General features: G+C 44.3%; 1 long non-coding RNA gene across 1 annotated transcript in view; it reads left to right on the top strand.

Moving 5' to 3' along the window:
* Positions 1 to 14681: 14681 nt before the first annotated feature.
* Positions 14682 to 15393, top strand: part of LOC139054753 (uncharacterized) — a 93402-nt gene continuing 92690 nt past the window's right edge. The window contains exon 1 of the long non-coding RNA XR_011511475.1: positions 14682 to 15146. This is a non-coding gene — a long non-coding RNA (uncharacterized lncRNA). The remainder of the gene's footprint in view (positions 15147 to 15393) is intronic.

Below are 15393 nucleotides of genomic sequence, written 5' to 3'. Positions count from 1 at the left end.
TTCGTTTCCTCTGCCCGGCGGATCCTCCCCCGCGGGGCCTGGAGCACCTTACTACTTGGGAGGCTTGGGAGATCCTACTGCGCTCCGAGGACCCGGCCAAGCAAGCCATCGCCACAGGCCGGGCTGCCAGCGTCATGAGCCTCCGGGACATGAACGTTTGAGTGCAGTGGGGCCGTGCGGGGGCCCAAGGACCTGCGTGTCCGCAACTCCCCTGTGTCCAATAAAGTTTTCACCACCACCACCCTCAACTTGAATACGCATCTTCTATTATGTCGCCTCATCAAGAATTCCTCATTCATTCCCTTGAACGCGTAGAAGACATTGCCGCTGGTTTTATTGCACCAGACTACAGCCGGAATTACAGCATAACTAACATTAAGGCATCGTTCTCCCTTCCAGCCTTAGAATCTCGAAGAACATGACATCACATGACAAGAACTTTATTTGAGTCCTGAGGGTCTGAGATCTTGGGCAGCCAAAACCGAAGGCTCCTGAAGATTAATTCGGCGGCTCCGCCCACGATGGGACCGGGGGATGAGGTCACGCCGCAATGTCGTGGGCCCTCTGGACAGTCTGGAGTTCGATGTGAAGATTGCTGGTCTTCAGAGGTTCCTGCCATTGTTCTTTCGGGATGGATAGAGAGACGTTAAGGGCTGGGCGCAGCCACAGCATATATTTGCCGCTTCCATATACTTTTTATAGCCATCATCCATTTACCCTACCTCTTACACATCCGAATCACCTTAGTTTCAAACGGCTTTCGGGAAAAACCACCGCATTCAACTCATCGGCCCCGCCATGTGCAATCATCTATTGGAATGGTCTTCCGCACAGCATCGTTCGCATCTGTGACCCCGTGATCTTCAATGAAAGAATATGCAGCATTTTTGTTTTGAAGCGTTATTGTTTCGTTCAATTTAAGAGTTTATTTTTTTTTTTTTGGGGGGGGGAGGGACAATAGCATAACGATGTTCACACACCAATGTTCGAACTGCTTCTGGTCGTCCAAAATTTGTAACTCCCCTCACATAATACTCAAGTTGGAGCCCAGCAGGTACCTGAATAAATAAACATAAACATAGAAATTGATCATTCACGGACGTTTCTTAATGAAGAAGACATAATGTGTCCGCACGTTGTTCCTGAATAAGTGGATATAGCATCTGCGCAGCATAGTACCATGCAGCGCAGTTTGTTCTAAAAGCGCAAGTGGAAGGAATGCGTAAGGAGATAAGATGACACCTGCTGTATTTCTTTACATTCCATATAGCAGTATGTTTCAGCTAATATCTAAAGCAACACTACACTATATTTTTTTTCTTTTTGGGTGAGCTTTTTTTTTAGCGTCTAACCACCATTCCAAAGCTATCGGTTAGTTCAAGATGCGCCTGCATGTCTTAATAATATCAAGTATGTTGTCACGGATTTATTAGCGAAAGAGCGTTATCTAATCAGACTGCGCGCGTGAAGCCAATACTGGCCTTCATTCTCGATCATATATGAGTGCCCCAGTTGGGATGCAATGTGCGAGCATTCCTATCTGATGAACCGATTCCTTGATCCGTAGATCAGATTCAGAGGAAGCATTACTTTGCGTGCAGCCGTCGTTGCGCTTCAAGTGTTATTTTCTTTTTCAACGTAAGCTCGCGTTATATAGAAGTTAGATTCATGACTCACTCTTTTGGAACGGCGTTGTTCTTGACAATACTACAACGTGACTGTATATACGGGCTAAATCTTCAGTGATTGAATGCTGGGAAATGGACTAGAAGTTTTGTTGGCGTTTGCATTTACACATATGACGCAACAATTTATTTTTAGAACCTACTTTTTAATCATGAAGGTTATAAGAGACAGCAACCTTATACTTAAAAAATGTCTTAAGAATAAAGAAACCTTAAATGCCTAATTACCAGCATTCACATCATGATAAGAATTACACTTGAAAAAGCTATGCTTATGATAAGAAAAAGCCAATCCATCCTCTTGACAATGTTTCATCTTAGTCCCCTCTTTGCAAGGTGATAACGATTTAAAGCTAGTTGGTATCGTGGGCCCTTCACATATGTCCAACTGTCAAACAAAGCGTTATTCCGAAGGTTTCATTTCAGGATGGCGTGTTATCCTCCTGCCCTTCACCCCGGTTCGCAAACCCGCTTAAAACGAAAGTGCTGCGGGAAGAACATCGTTAGTCGAAACTCATGAACTACATGTAACTCATCTCTCCTATATCGCCGTCATTCAGGCTTAGATAAGAAATTTATATGTCAAATGGACGCCTTACGAATTTGAAAACAGCTGCGTGTAACCAGCCCAGCAAGGTTTCATCCATTTCGTACTTTGTCCCAGGAGAGATCAGGCAGGCCACCGAGAAAGGAAAGCTCAACATCATAAGGAAAAGGACAAAGTATGGAAGAGCGAAGGGCAGGTATATTGGCCATGTAAGTTTCCGTTTGGATACTCTACACATTGAGAGAGAAAACATTTAATGTAATTTAACGGTAAACGCGAGAGAAATGCGGTAGGCATTACGGCACAGCTCGGTGATGTCCCGGATCCATGACTGACGCCCCGTTCACCACATTGCAAAGTGCTGTTCAGGAGCACGTGCGACATACGTCTTTCCTGTTCGAGGAGCAAAGCGTAACCGACGGGTGTATGGAGTAAACTACCGTAACACACACACACACACACACACGCACGCACGCACGCACGCACGCACACACACACACACACACACACACACACACATATATATATATATATATATATATATATATATATATGTACCCTTCCTTCCCACTATGACATAGCTAATGCTATGCACTGAAAGGAAGACAGAGAGATAAGGCGAAAGAAAGATAAGAAAAAGAATGAGGAGGTGATAATATTATTTGGGGTTTTACGTGCCAAAACCACTTTCTGATTATGAGGCACGCCGTAGTGGAGGACTCCGGAAATTTTGACCACCTGGGGTTCTTTAACGTGCACCTAAATCTAAGCACACGGGTGTTTTCGCATTTCGCCCCCATCGAAATGCGGCCGCCGTGGCCGGGATTCGATCCCGCGACCTCGTGCTCAGCAGCCCAACACCATAGCCACTGAGCAACCACGGCGGGTAGAATGAGGAGGTAGCGAGAAGGAACACAGCAGTACACGCAGTGCGGGCATTTTCAAGAAGCACAGTTAGACTTTTGTAGCCTTGTGTATGGAATAATGCTTAGGCCAAGCACCCAGGATATTTTTTTTTCCTAGAGTGGACTGCCGTGGAAGCGGCTAATATTAGCTCGCGGAGCACAGCGGTGAATGTGGAAGAGGTAAAGAAGGCACTCTTTACTGTCTCGTCACCCACCTAAAATTGCTCGCCGCGCAGCTAGCCATTCCTAGGAAATTGTATATGCGACGCCCAACCGTTTGCAACATAGCCACATTGTTTTTCAATGGGAGAGTCCCGGTTAGAGAGACGGTGGTTACGGAGATGAAGACGCGCTATTTTCCGCAGCAATTAAGGAATGAATGAATGCATGACTTCATATACTGAGAAAAAGGAGGCGCAAACATGGTTTGAACAACGTCTCAGCACATTTCGAAAGGAGCGGGGGACAAACAGAAGAAAAGCTGGAGTAAGGGTGGCAGGCAATGTCGCAGTTTATGGTCGAAGCAGTATAAGGGAAAGTTGCTGAAACTGGTTGAACTTCACTGTAGATGTGGGATGTAGCGAGAAAATTAACGTAGTCACTGCCCAGCATGCGTCCTTAACAGTGGTATAGGCGCCTACTGTTCTGGGTAATAAACGTTTCCTAATTGCCACTATTCGCAATTATTGATCGGCCATACCTCGTCGCATATTACTTAGTGGTAGGTTCTGTGGATTACAGCTGCGCTGTGATGACAGCTTATGACCATGCTCTGAATCTTGTGGTTACGGTGGCCATACTCGTGATTCTTGCAGATGCGCGAATATTATAAACATGGTTTACTGCACAAGTTAGAGAACGGACAGTTTCGAATAGAGTTTCTCATGTTACACACGCTAAAGAAAGCACCTTTGCAGCATGTTACGGAGCGCGTCCCTTCAAGACGGAGTTTAATGTGCAGGAATGCAAACATAGGAACGCTTTAGAAGACAGGGTGCCGTGACTGCCGTCTTTGGCCTCGTTCCAAACACATCCAAGCCAACACAATCTATTAGCAACCATGCTGTCGTTTCTATGGAAGGAAGTTACATACACAAACTTCTTGAGTGGCATTCCCAGCCGCCGCCTATGGGAGCGAGTGAAGCTTCAGGCGGCCATATTGCTAGATGAAAGAGAGCGCGCTCCTCCAGCATAGGTGGCCGCGGTATGCGCCCGGCCCTCCCTGCGTTTGCGCCGCGCGTATACCGCGGCCAAATATAATAAAAATATCAAACCAACCAAATAAAAATAAAATTATGCTTCTTTAAGAAGTATATTACTTCGCGCGAAGTTCGTCGGTGATGTCGAAGAATAAATACTCCTGCGTCGATTGGTTGCCGCAGGCTTTGTGAACTGTATATCGTGGGAACCCTTCGCCAATCGCACTTCCTCGCTTGGTTATCTTATGACCGATCTCTCCATACAAACTAAGCTTGTGTGATAAGAGTGCTTAATGAACGTTCACCGCTGTTTACCCACTAAATTGACGTGAAAGATTATGAGACATCTTGCATAAAGACTGAATTCGCGTCCGTCAACGCTTGACCAAATCGCGGCGGCATTTCGTCTTTCGTGAGCGTTGTGACATGATTGGGGAAATGTGCAGAAACTGTACTAAATAATTCGTATTTGTTGAAGGCAGTTCCAAAAAGACAGTGACGCAACTGTAGGCCTTGCTTGAAGCGCTTGAAACGACTCACAATATGGTATGGGCCAATCCAAATGAACCAGCGCAGTCATACTTCTGTGGTACACCACGGTTGCCTGCCACTACAGCATCATGGAGTTGCGCATGACTGTTTATATTGTGTGCTCGAGACTAAGAACTAACACATTAGATAAATCAGGGAGACGTTTCTACGGTACAAGTTGACATCCTAAAAAAAACATAGGCTTGCGAATAGAGACATTACGAGATTGAACTATTAGATATGTAATCTTGAACCCTGAATGTTGTAGGCGAAACCCATTCAAGAGCTAAGGATTATCCGGCGCGTTAAATTGTGTGCCAACATCTGGTTATATCACAAAAAAATTGAGCACTGCGCCCCTTAGTGACCTTGTTCAGGATGATGTAAGCGTTGAATTCAGCTTTTAATTCGGAGAAAATGAGTTCAAGGTATGTTTATTTGCATCGCAATGGCGCGCGTGCTCAGTCAAAGAGTTGTAGCAATTCATTTGTGGGTGACCGAGTATTCTGTATACATTACGCTTGTCAATGATACGCAGAATACAGCCTTTTTAAACTAATAGAATTCGAAGCGAAGCTCACTTATTAGTAGAGTGTAGTTAAATAGAAGTGCCTTGGCAGTATAGCTGTGGGGGACGCAAATAATGTACAGGCTGAAAAAATACAGCCTTGCATGTCTGTCGTAAACTAGATAGACCATTGGCGTGTTGGCAAAAAGGTAACGTTACTCCTGAAAGCAGAAATCTAGTGGCCCAGTCGGCCAAGTTCGCTCTTGGAATGATAAAATCCCGCAAAGGACGGGATCACACCATGAAGACACGCCACTGTACGCCAAGAAGCAGGCACTTTTTTTAAACTGTGAATTTATGTATATGCTTAAGAATCGCGCTCATTAATGGAGTAGTTTCATTCCAAGTGCGAAATAGCTGCTTCCGTGTCGACGATAATGTCGATTTAAACGGCTTCAATCACATGGCCGTTGCATCATTGCGGACTTCCGTGGTATCGTAGTCGCCAAAATGGGCAGCAATTGATGGTGAATTCAGGGGGCTGATGAAGGGCAAGAAGGCAGAAGCTTGCAGAAAGACTAATGTAAATCAATAAACTTTTTGAGTAGCATGATCAAGTGGCGTGCTATTGTTACGTCTTTCGAAAATCCCCTAAATGTGAACAGAGGCGGACAAAAAGTGTACAGTAACTCCACTAAACTTGTTTAAATATGCGTACATACCCTAAAATTTCAGCAAGCAGACCCCCAAATTTCATGTTGGCCCACTCTCAAATTTGAAATTTGCAGTTCGCCCACCCCGAAATTTAAAGTTGCCCCAACCCCAAATTTTGGGCTGGCCCATCCCCAAATTTAGGTTGGTCCAGCCCAAATTTAAGTGGGCCCACTGCCAAATGTCAGTTAGTCCATCCTTCAATTTCAAGGTAGCCTGTCCACAAAGTTCAGTTAGTCCATTCGCCCACCCCTAAATGTCAAGTTGGCCCAATGATAAATTTCAGTTGAATCATCCCTAAATGTCAAGTTGGCTCACCCCCAAGTTCGAGTTGGGCCACCCCCTAATTGCTAGTAGACCCACAGCCAAATGTAAGTTGGCGCGACCCCAAATTTCAAGTTGACCTACAGACAAATATAAGTTTACACATTTCGCGTGACATGAGTTCCTGAAGTACACGCTAAAGATTGCTTAAGAATTAAAAGGCGGGCGTCTTAGCACAAATGAAACCACTAGAAATGTCAGGAGATCACTAACCTAAATATCGAGAAGCAATTAAAGATGAGAAAAACGTAACGTTGGAAGTGTGGCCAAATTTTGAAAAAAAAATTGGCTGTACACGACTAGTTCAGCTGATAGCTGATGGTGAAAAATAACGCTAGAATTGTCGGCGAGTGTTGAAGAGAAATCCAGTAGGTCATGGGGCCTACGCCAGCACCTGCAAAATGTCGAGCGACTGCACATAGCTGGTCATCGGTCATTTCAGGGTGAGCCGAGTCTGGATTTGGGACGCGGACTCCACTTTGTACTCTACAGTGTCATTCTTCGACGACTGGTACCGATTCTCGTCCAATGATGGTATGAACAAATTTGCTCATGGGCCATCAATCACCTTTCTTTAACTGCCAACTTTCTTTAATGATGTCCTTGACAGTCGCGCAATCCTTGAACACAAGTGCGAAGAGTTGTGCGCAATGCCGTTGCGTATGTGGGCAGCCATTTTGGCGTTCGATATCTGACAGTCTACATTGGGGCCATATTATAAAGGCCGAACATCGTCACAACAACCTTAAATTATTGCACAACAACCTTAAATAGATGTGTTGTTTCAAGCACATGGATAAGCATGACAGGACAACTACAAGTACGGTATATTTCATGCCCAATTGTGTACCTGGCCCGCTGGCCAGTAAACGGGACATAATATTGTGAGCAGCTTCGCCCATAGCATGTTAACAGATGACGAGAGATAGACAGTTTGCACAATTGTTGCGTTGTGCCTTTTGCTAAAAGGTGCAAAACCAACTTATGCATGCATCCAGCACAATAGTTAAGCACATATAGATTTGCAGCTGCAGCGGATGCCCTTGAGTGCGGATAGCAAAGTCGCTAGGGAAATCATTGGAGGCACCTTAAGGAAAACAATAATTCAAAATCAAAAGGCGTCCACGACGGCGTCTCTCGTAGACGCTGTGCGAGGTTCGAACGCTAAGAATGTTTGCATACTGAAGAGAAGCCGCAGCGGAGTGCTTCCCTACGATTACCCTAGCCCGCTTACTCCGTAGCATAAGAGAAACAAACCGTGGCAGCCTTTCGGCAAGCCTCTCAAAAGCCTAGAATGAATCACCGCTCATCGAGACTAAAAACTCTTAGACAAATAAATTGGCTGTAGGACTAATTCAGCTGATATCCGATGCTTTGAAATAAGGTGAGAATTGTCAACTGTTGAAGAGAGGTCTAGTAGGTTCTGTGGCCTACGCCAGCGCCAGCGAACTGTTGGACGACTGCACGTATAAGCGGGATGCCTGGTCGTCAGTCATTACAGGATGAGTCGGGTCTGTAAATTTGGACGCGGACTCCATCACATCAAGTACAATGCATGCTACACTGTCATTGTTCGACAGCTCGTACCGATTCTCGAATGCGAACAAATTGTCTAATGTGCCGACTGTCACCTTCCTCGAACTGCCAACATTCTCTAATGGTGTCCTCGACAGTCGCACAACCATTGAACATGAATAAGTAAGTGCGAGGAGCTGTGCGCGATGCCCTTGCGTATGTGGGCAGCCCTTCTGGCGCTCGATATTTGCTAGTTTACCTTGTGGCAATACTATAAAGACAAACATGGCAACACGGTAGGCAATATGGAGAAGTGACAAATACCACGTGTATTACTGCACGATAATTTTAAATAGCGGTCATCATTCACGCACGTGGATAACCGTGACAAGAAAGTAGTTTGACAACTCACTACAAGTAGTGCATGTGCCGCGCCCAAAGTTGTACCTGGCCCGGTGGCCAGTAAATGGGACGTAATATTGTGAGCAACTTCGGCCAAAGCGCGCTAAGGGACCACAAAACAGATAGAGTTCCACAATTTTTGTGCCGTGCCCTTTGCCTCAGGGTGCAAAACCAACCTGTACATTTGTCCATCTCATACATAGGCGCATTTTTTCTCGATTTACAACTATTGCGGCAGTCCCTGAGTGCGGATAGAAAAATGACTGGGGAAATATTTGGGGCACCTTAACGAAGCCGATAGGTGAAAATCAAAAGGTGTCCATGATGGTGTATTTCGTAGAAGCCGTGCGACGTTCGGACGTTACGAATGTGTTCCGACAGAGTAAAAGCTGTCGTGGAGTACTTCCGACGATTATCCTAGCCCGGTAATACCATAGCATTTTAAAAAAAGAAAAAAGAAAAGAAAACATGGCTGCTTTTCGCGGAGCCTCCAAGAAATCCGGAATGAAGAATCGCGGGGTTTGCCTCATGAGTCTAAACACTCTTAGGATGATAAGTCATTTCCAGCCGACGAGTGGCTCCTCTTTATCAAGAAAACTGATAACTGCGGCTGGGCAAGTTTTGTGGGGAAGTTCAGCGCGCAGCGATAACTTTTAGTCCTTTTATTTCTGTTTCGATGACGTCATCAGTACGTCACCGCGGGATGATGGAACAGTTTAAGGACACTACGACACGTGGTGGCACTCCCGCGAACTAAACCCTGATGTCCAGAAAAGTTGGATACGCATAGTTGCACCGCAATGAGATACTTCTATCTCGGCTACTGGTGAGAGGATTCTAAAGATTTTTGCGGCAGAACGCTCCCTAGAGGACACGTAACAACTTCCAGCGTATAACCAACGTTTGCTATGGGGCCTGTGAGGCGCCCTTTAATGAGCCAGCGAGAATTTCCAGTCACGCCGACACATGGTTCAGACTTTCGGGCATAAGTGACAGACCAGTTTTAGGATATTTTTTTTCGCTTCAGGTGATAGTAAGTTTCCCGTACATTACTATGTTTGCAAAAAGTGCAATTCGCCGTTGAGCGCGAGGTGTGAAATAATCGTTCGAGAATGGTGAGCTTTTTTTTTCTTGCAAATTCATTGTCATGTCTATCGTTACGCGCTATGCCGCCGCAATGTTCACGCAACGTGCAGTACCTGATAATTGTTGTGTTATTCCTCGAAGTATTTTGTTCACAATACAGAGCGTGTAAAAACCATAAGAATGGCGTTTAATTGATAAAAAAGTTCTCACGTGTATGATATCTTGCCATTATAGATTGAAAATAAGTTGTGTCCTCATTTGCAAGCAGGATTTTTTTTACATATTCCCGCTTTGTCCAGCATAATCTTGTGCCTTACGATTCGCGTATTTTTCTTGCCAGCATATTCGGTTTCTTTCTTTGTCGCGAGTCAAGCTGTTACAGTTTCGAACACGAGGAGCCAACAATATGGGAATCTTTCACGTTAGAAAGAATAAAGGTCTGATAGTGTTCGTGCTTGTGGCAAGGCAGTTTTTCAGAATATTATCTTGTGCGAATAATCTTTCTATTATATATGTGTTCATAATTTCTGAGGAAACAAGCCGCAGAACGGTAAATCGCAAAGGTTCAGCTGCTTGTTAAAAGACAACTCCATAATTCCAGCCAACGTATACATGCGTAACTATGGAAGCAGTGTCATCGCCAGCCACTACGCACCGCCTTAGTTTACGTCTACAACCGACAAGGCAAGAAACATGTTATTTCTATGGCATAATTACGTAACGATTGACTACACAGTTAATGTATAATAGTGAGCCGTGTTAGAAAAAGCAATAACAGCGTGCCTAAAGTTCTTCAACGTTGCGGAACAAGGTAGCGACAGCAAAACAACGGCAGCTTTAGAGGTCAGATGTTCCCGTACATGCACTATTACAACGCTCTACCATTGAGTTTTCCCCGCTTTATATTGTATGAGCCCGTAAATCACAAGAGTCGTATATTTAGCGGCATCCTATCATTATGACAGCGCGTTGAATAAATGCCGTCTGCAAGCGAGGTTAGACGCTTGAAATCAGCGACGTTACGCAAAGAATACACGTAAAATTTAGGTACGGTAATACACAACCCAAATAGCTAACGCGAACGCCCACGTATATTCAGTCGCTCTTGAAAGATTATTAGATCTACCTGATCTCGGCGACTGTTAAAGGGGCATGTTATTATTGCGGCGTCCGTATACCGTACCGTGAGGACTCAAAAACCTACTCAAAAGGCTCATTGATCATCCGCAACGGGGCTGAAAATTATATGAACACAGCGTACCACAAGCATCACAAAACCGGGCCAATCGTACATCTGGCGTGTGGCATGTATGAATAATGATTTGAGAGGCCACAGAATGATTGCGCAAGAGACGGCGCGAGGTCTAGGCGTGCGGGAAGCCGAAAGACGTGGGTAAGAAGGAGCACAGAGAAATACGACGACGAACACCTCATTGCAAATGCGCGGGACAATCCATTCCCGGGCGTCGCGTGGGCAGCCACCGCTGTCCCGAAAATTAATAGACGGCGCAGCTCGCGCCAGTCTTACTAAGCCATTTATAATGTTTAGCCACGTGTAGAGCAAGGCTCATTACTAGTGCATGATCATCCAGGGAAGTACATGTTTCCTTTGGAATAATATTAAGAAGCCGGGCTTGGTGTATAACCTCCACGGAACGCGCGGCTGTTTGTGGTATTGAACGACAGGCATAGGTTTTTGTAAAAGCACCTGCTGCTAGACAGGTCATAAGCGAGTGGGTTGTATGACCATTTTTACTGCGCTATGCGTGTTGCACAAATGTACTTATACATGCGTATATTAAGTAGGTACGTAAAGATAGTGCGTTTTTGTTTGCGAGGCCGCCCGCTCACCTCTTCTTTGTCGTTAAGGCTCAGCATTGCCAGTTCATATTCTTAACCTGCTCATTAAATGTTCATGAACGCTCTGAATCAGCAGCGGTGATATTTCACGCCGCGATGGCGACCACCCGGAAAAAGACACATGCTAATTCCTCCTTGAGCTCCCTCGTCACGCTCAAACAATATACGCGAGCGCCCTCATCAACATAAATCAAGGCGTTGATCAGCTGCGGCAAAAAAGGCAACAAATAGCAAGCTTTTTTTTATTGAAGACATTGATGTGCCTGGTATCCCAAAGCGCCACAAAAAAAGTCGACACTATTTGCTTTCAGGAAATCTATAGAGGAGAGTATCGTTGTTTCGCGTTGTTAGTTCAAACATATGTAGATTAGACTAGCTTTAAACACAAGTAAGTACTCACAAACTTTTTTTTGCCGCATCCTTGTTTTTTTTCTTCTGTAGTATTGCTGACGCACCTCATGAAGGTCCGACCTCCCCTTCTCTCACCACACTTGCTCCCTGTCCCGGTTGTGGGAGAGGAAAATGGCTGTTACCGCCTACGCCGATAGTCGCGCAGCAGGAGAAGACACGCGTGTAAGGAATCACCTTAAGCTTGTGGCTAGCCGTACTACATCCTCAAATGTGCTGGTCAACCGCTGTGTTCTCAGCAGAATTACGCAATGAAACAAGCCCTAGAGGTATATATTCATTGCAACAAAGATATGCCCTCGAGTGCATCAATTATTTAATAAATTGAATAAATTTTCAGAATAGTTCAGCTATGCGCTTACTTGTGAACCTCGGATGGCTTTTAGAAACTTTTTTTATTAAGCAGCACAGAATTGCGCTTACTGGCAACAGTTCTTAGGTTGCATGCAGGGATTCTGTAAGCCCGTTTTATAATTCTTGCATTCGGTGCCCAGATTTAGGAGCTAAATTTATGATTTGATTATGAGGCACGCCGTAGTGGGAGACTCTGGATTAATTTTCAGCACCAAGGGTGGTTTAACGGGCCGCATTTAAGGCGCGGCATTTCGCCCCCATCGAAATGCGACAGCTGCGGCCGGGATTTCATCCCGTGACCTCGTGCGTAGCAGCGCAACACCATAGCTGCTCAGCTACAGCAGCCTCGCTTATATAGCGTGTCACAAGCGTCGTATTTAGGGCGACCTTTTCTCACACCCTATGTTGAAAACACTTGTGAGTGTTACGCAATAGTTTAACCAAAGTGGATGAAGCCATTGCTCTGTTAAAGGCTTATTGCGACGGTTAATTTGTAGATCCCGGATAGCGATTTTTCTACTTTCTTGGTCAAAACCACTTATTTCATTTTTTAACCTTCAAGGCCAATGCCATTTCAGAGGCGAGGGGGTAAAAAGGAACATACACATAATACTAAATAGATAAAAATGGCTTTGCTTATAATAGAAATGCAAAACTAGTAAGGTATTCGTATACAATGCTGGCTATTGTGTGAGAGCGTGGAATATTTTTAATAAAGGCCCTGCCGGTGGGATGGAGGTGCCACTCAATTGCTGTGCGTGGTAGAAAATAACAAGACATTTTTTTATATGTACAGTCCGGATAAAACGAGCCTGGTTATTCTGTATAAATTTGGGCAGTGATTACGTTTTCACTAAGTTGATTCTAAACTAAAGCAGTGTATTCTGGCTTTGGTATTGTTTCTTTTGGTAATATAGTAGCTTTATTGAGTAGGACGGGGGGCTGATAGGTTCCTGAGTAAGTAACCTAGTTTATGGTTGGCATTGTTGATTATGTTTTCCATGTTTGACTTCCAAATGCAATTTTGTAGCATATAAACGCCTAAGTACGCATAAAATATTACGTTTTCTAAAGAAACATTGTTCAAGATCTGTAAGGGAATAATGTTATCGTGACCGTATGTATATACTCTGTAATGCTTTGGTCTTGATAGTACAATAAGATAAAATAAAAACTTGGGGAAATACTGGGAAAGAAGGAGAGGAACATTCATGACGATGGGCCAAACGAGATTAAGGTAAAAGCGGGAGCCAACGTCTCGATAAGCGAACTTCTCATTCTCAAGGCCTCCTTTCTGTTGAAAATGCCTTCGAAAATGAGAAGCGCACTTGTCGAAACGTTGGCTCTCACTTTTATCATGTTCTAGTTTTGCTCATCGTGTACAAACTTGCATTTCGCAGTGTTTAGCTCTATAGCCGTACTTACAGGTTCAACAAGCACAGATTTTAGACTGGATATGGAAGTGCACACCAGACAAGCGCTTGTTCTGCGTCTACTTATCCATCCCGTCTAAGGATTGCGCTTATTAAACCTGAAAGTATGAAGCGACTTGCCCAGCAACACATTTAGTTAACGTCGGTTAGCCATGTTTTGCATCATTTATAAAAACAGGAAAGTCTGACTGAGGAGTATTAAATATTGCTGACGCTACTCGTTCACAAAATATTTCGCATTCGTCAGCGAAGTAATGACTTCTAAAGACACAGTGGAAGGAAGGTGAAGAATATAAATTAAGGATACAAGTGGTCAAAAGGCTAACCCCAGTGGAAAGCTCAACGGTACGCTAGCAAACGAGGTGTAGTAACTATTATCGGTAAGAAATTGCCAGCGATTAAGATGGAAGCTTTATAACCACCTAACAAATTTACGCTTATTGTTAAGCTAGTCTAGCTCATAAGCTTACCTTCCTTCATTTGTGGCAGCCGTTGCCTTTTTTTGAAAAAATGAGAGTAAATATTAACAAACCGCAACGAGTCATCGCGACACTAAAGCCAGCACGCTCAATAGAGAGCCACTTTACCCCATGATATATTGCGAACAAAGCAAATGAGGAAACTTATTATCGCACCCACATTTTGCCCTACATAGGCGGACTTATATCCAAAATCTTTTTTCAAAAATTGTAACCAGAGTTTTCTTTTGCTTTAGGAAAATGGGTTTTTGATAAATCTTGCTTAACAATTTTTTTGGTCTCTTATCTTTCATGTAGGAACATAATATTTTGCATAAATGCTTCAAAGAGAACGTTCTATGATTGAGATTCTTTTCAAGTTGCAGTGTGAAATAGAAATTGCGCCAAGACAAATCAATATACAAAATTTTTCTAATTTGGGACATGTTTTCCATTTTTCTTGCATTTTTTAGTTTATGGAAAGCATAAAAAAACCGCATGGAACTAATGTACTGTGAAGCTTATTAAAATTAGCCCATAAGTAGCCAGATAATATTTTGAAATTATCAAATTTACAGGCATAACTTGGCGTCAGTTAGAGCAAGTGAAGGGTAATTGGAGTTCATTGTAAGAGGCTTTTGTCCTAGAGTGGAGGGCATAAGAATAGGTAGTTACTGCTGCTTCGGCGAATTATTATTATTATTATTATTATTATTATTATTATTATTATTATTATTATTATTAGTCGGCAGCGATACAGTGGCCTGTTAAACTGATCGCCTGTACTTCCACAGATCACCTGGCCTGCTGAAGGTTTTCCCGCTGGATTGGCAGAAGTACGCCCATCGACGCCTACCGACACTGCTCGGCTGATTTCATCGCCTGGATTCTGCTCTTCTGGCAACGCTGACCCGGCGTTTCAGCATAAAACGCCCACTCAACCCAGACCGCTTCGCAGTCGGCAGCGATACAGTGGCCTGTTAAACTGATCGCCTGTACTTCCACAGATCACCTGGCCTGCTGAAGGTTTTCCCGCTGGATTGGCAGAAGTACGCCCATCGACGCCTACCGACACTGCTCGGCTGATTTCATCGCCTGGATTCTGCTCTTCTGGCAACGCTGACCCGGCGTTTCAGCATAAAACGCCCACTCAACCCAGACCGCTTCGCAGTCGGCAGCGATACAGTGGCCTGTTAAACTGATCGCCTGTACTTCCACAGGTATATTTTCCTTTGTAATCTTTTGCTTCCCATTGTATGTGAAGTGCTGCCGACTGCCAAGCGTTGCTCTTATAACGTGTTGCGATGTCCGAAGACAGCCTTTGTATTGCCTGTCAAAAAAGTCTGCCTAGTGATGGGCGTATTATGGCGTGTTGTGAATGCAAATATTCATATCATCTCGGACAGACTTGCTCGGGTATTGCCCCTAATACCTTTAACACTATGGGACTGGCGAAACGTGAGGGTT

This window comes from Dermacentor albipictus, chromosome 1 (genome assembly GCF_038994185.2).
Source record: "Dermacentor albipictus isolate Rhodes 1998 colony chromosome 1, USDA_Dalb.pri_finalv2, whole genome shotgun sequence".
In the NCBI taxonomy this organism is placed as follows: domain Eukaryota; kingdom Metazoa; phylum Arthropoda; class Arachnida; order Ixodida; family Ixodidae; genus Dermacentor; species Dermacentor albipictus.
The sequence above is the reverse complement of the archived record's forward strand: the minus strand, read 5'-3'. Positions and strand labels throughout refer to the sequence as shown.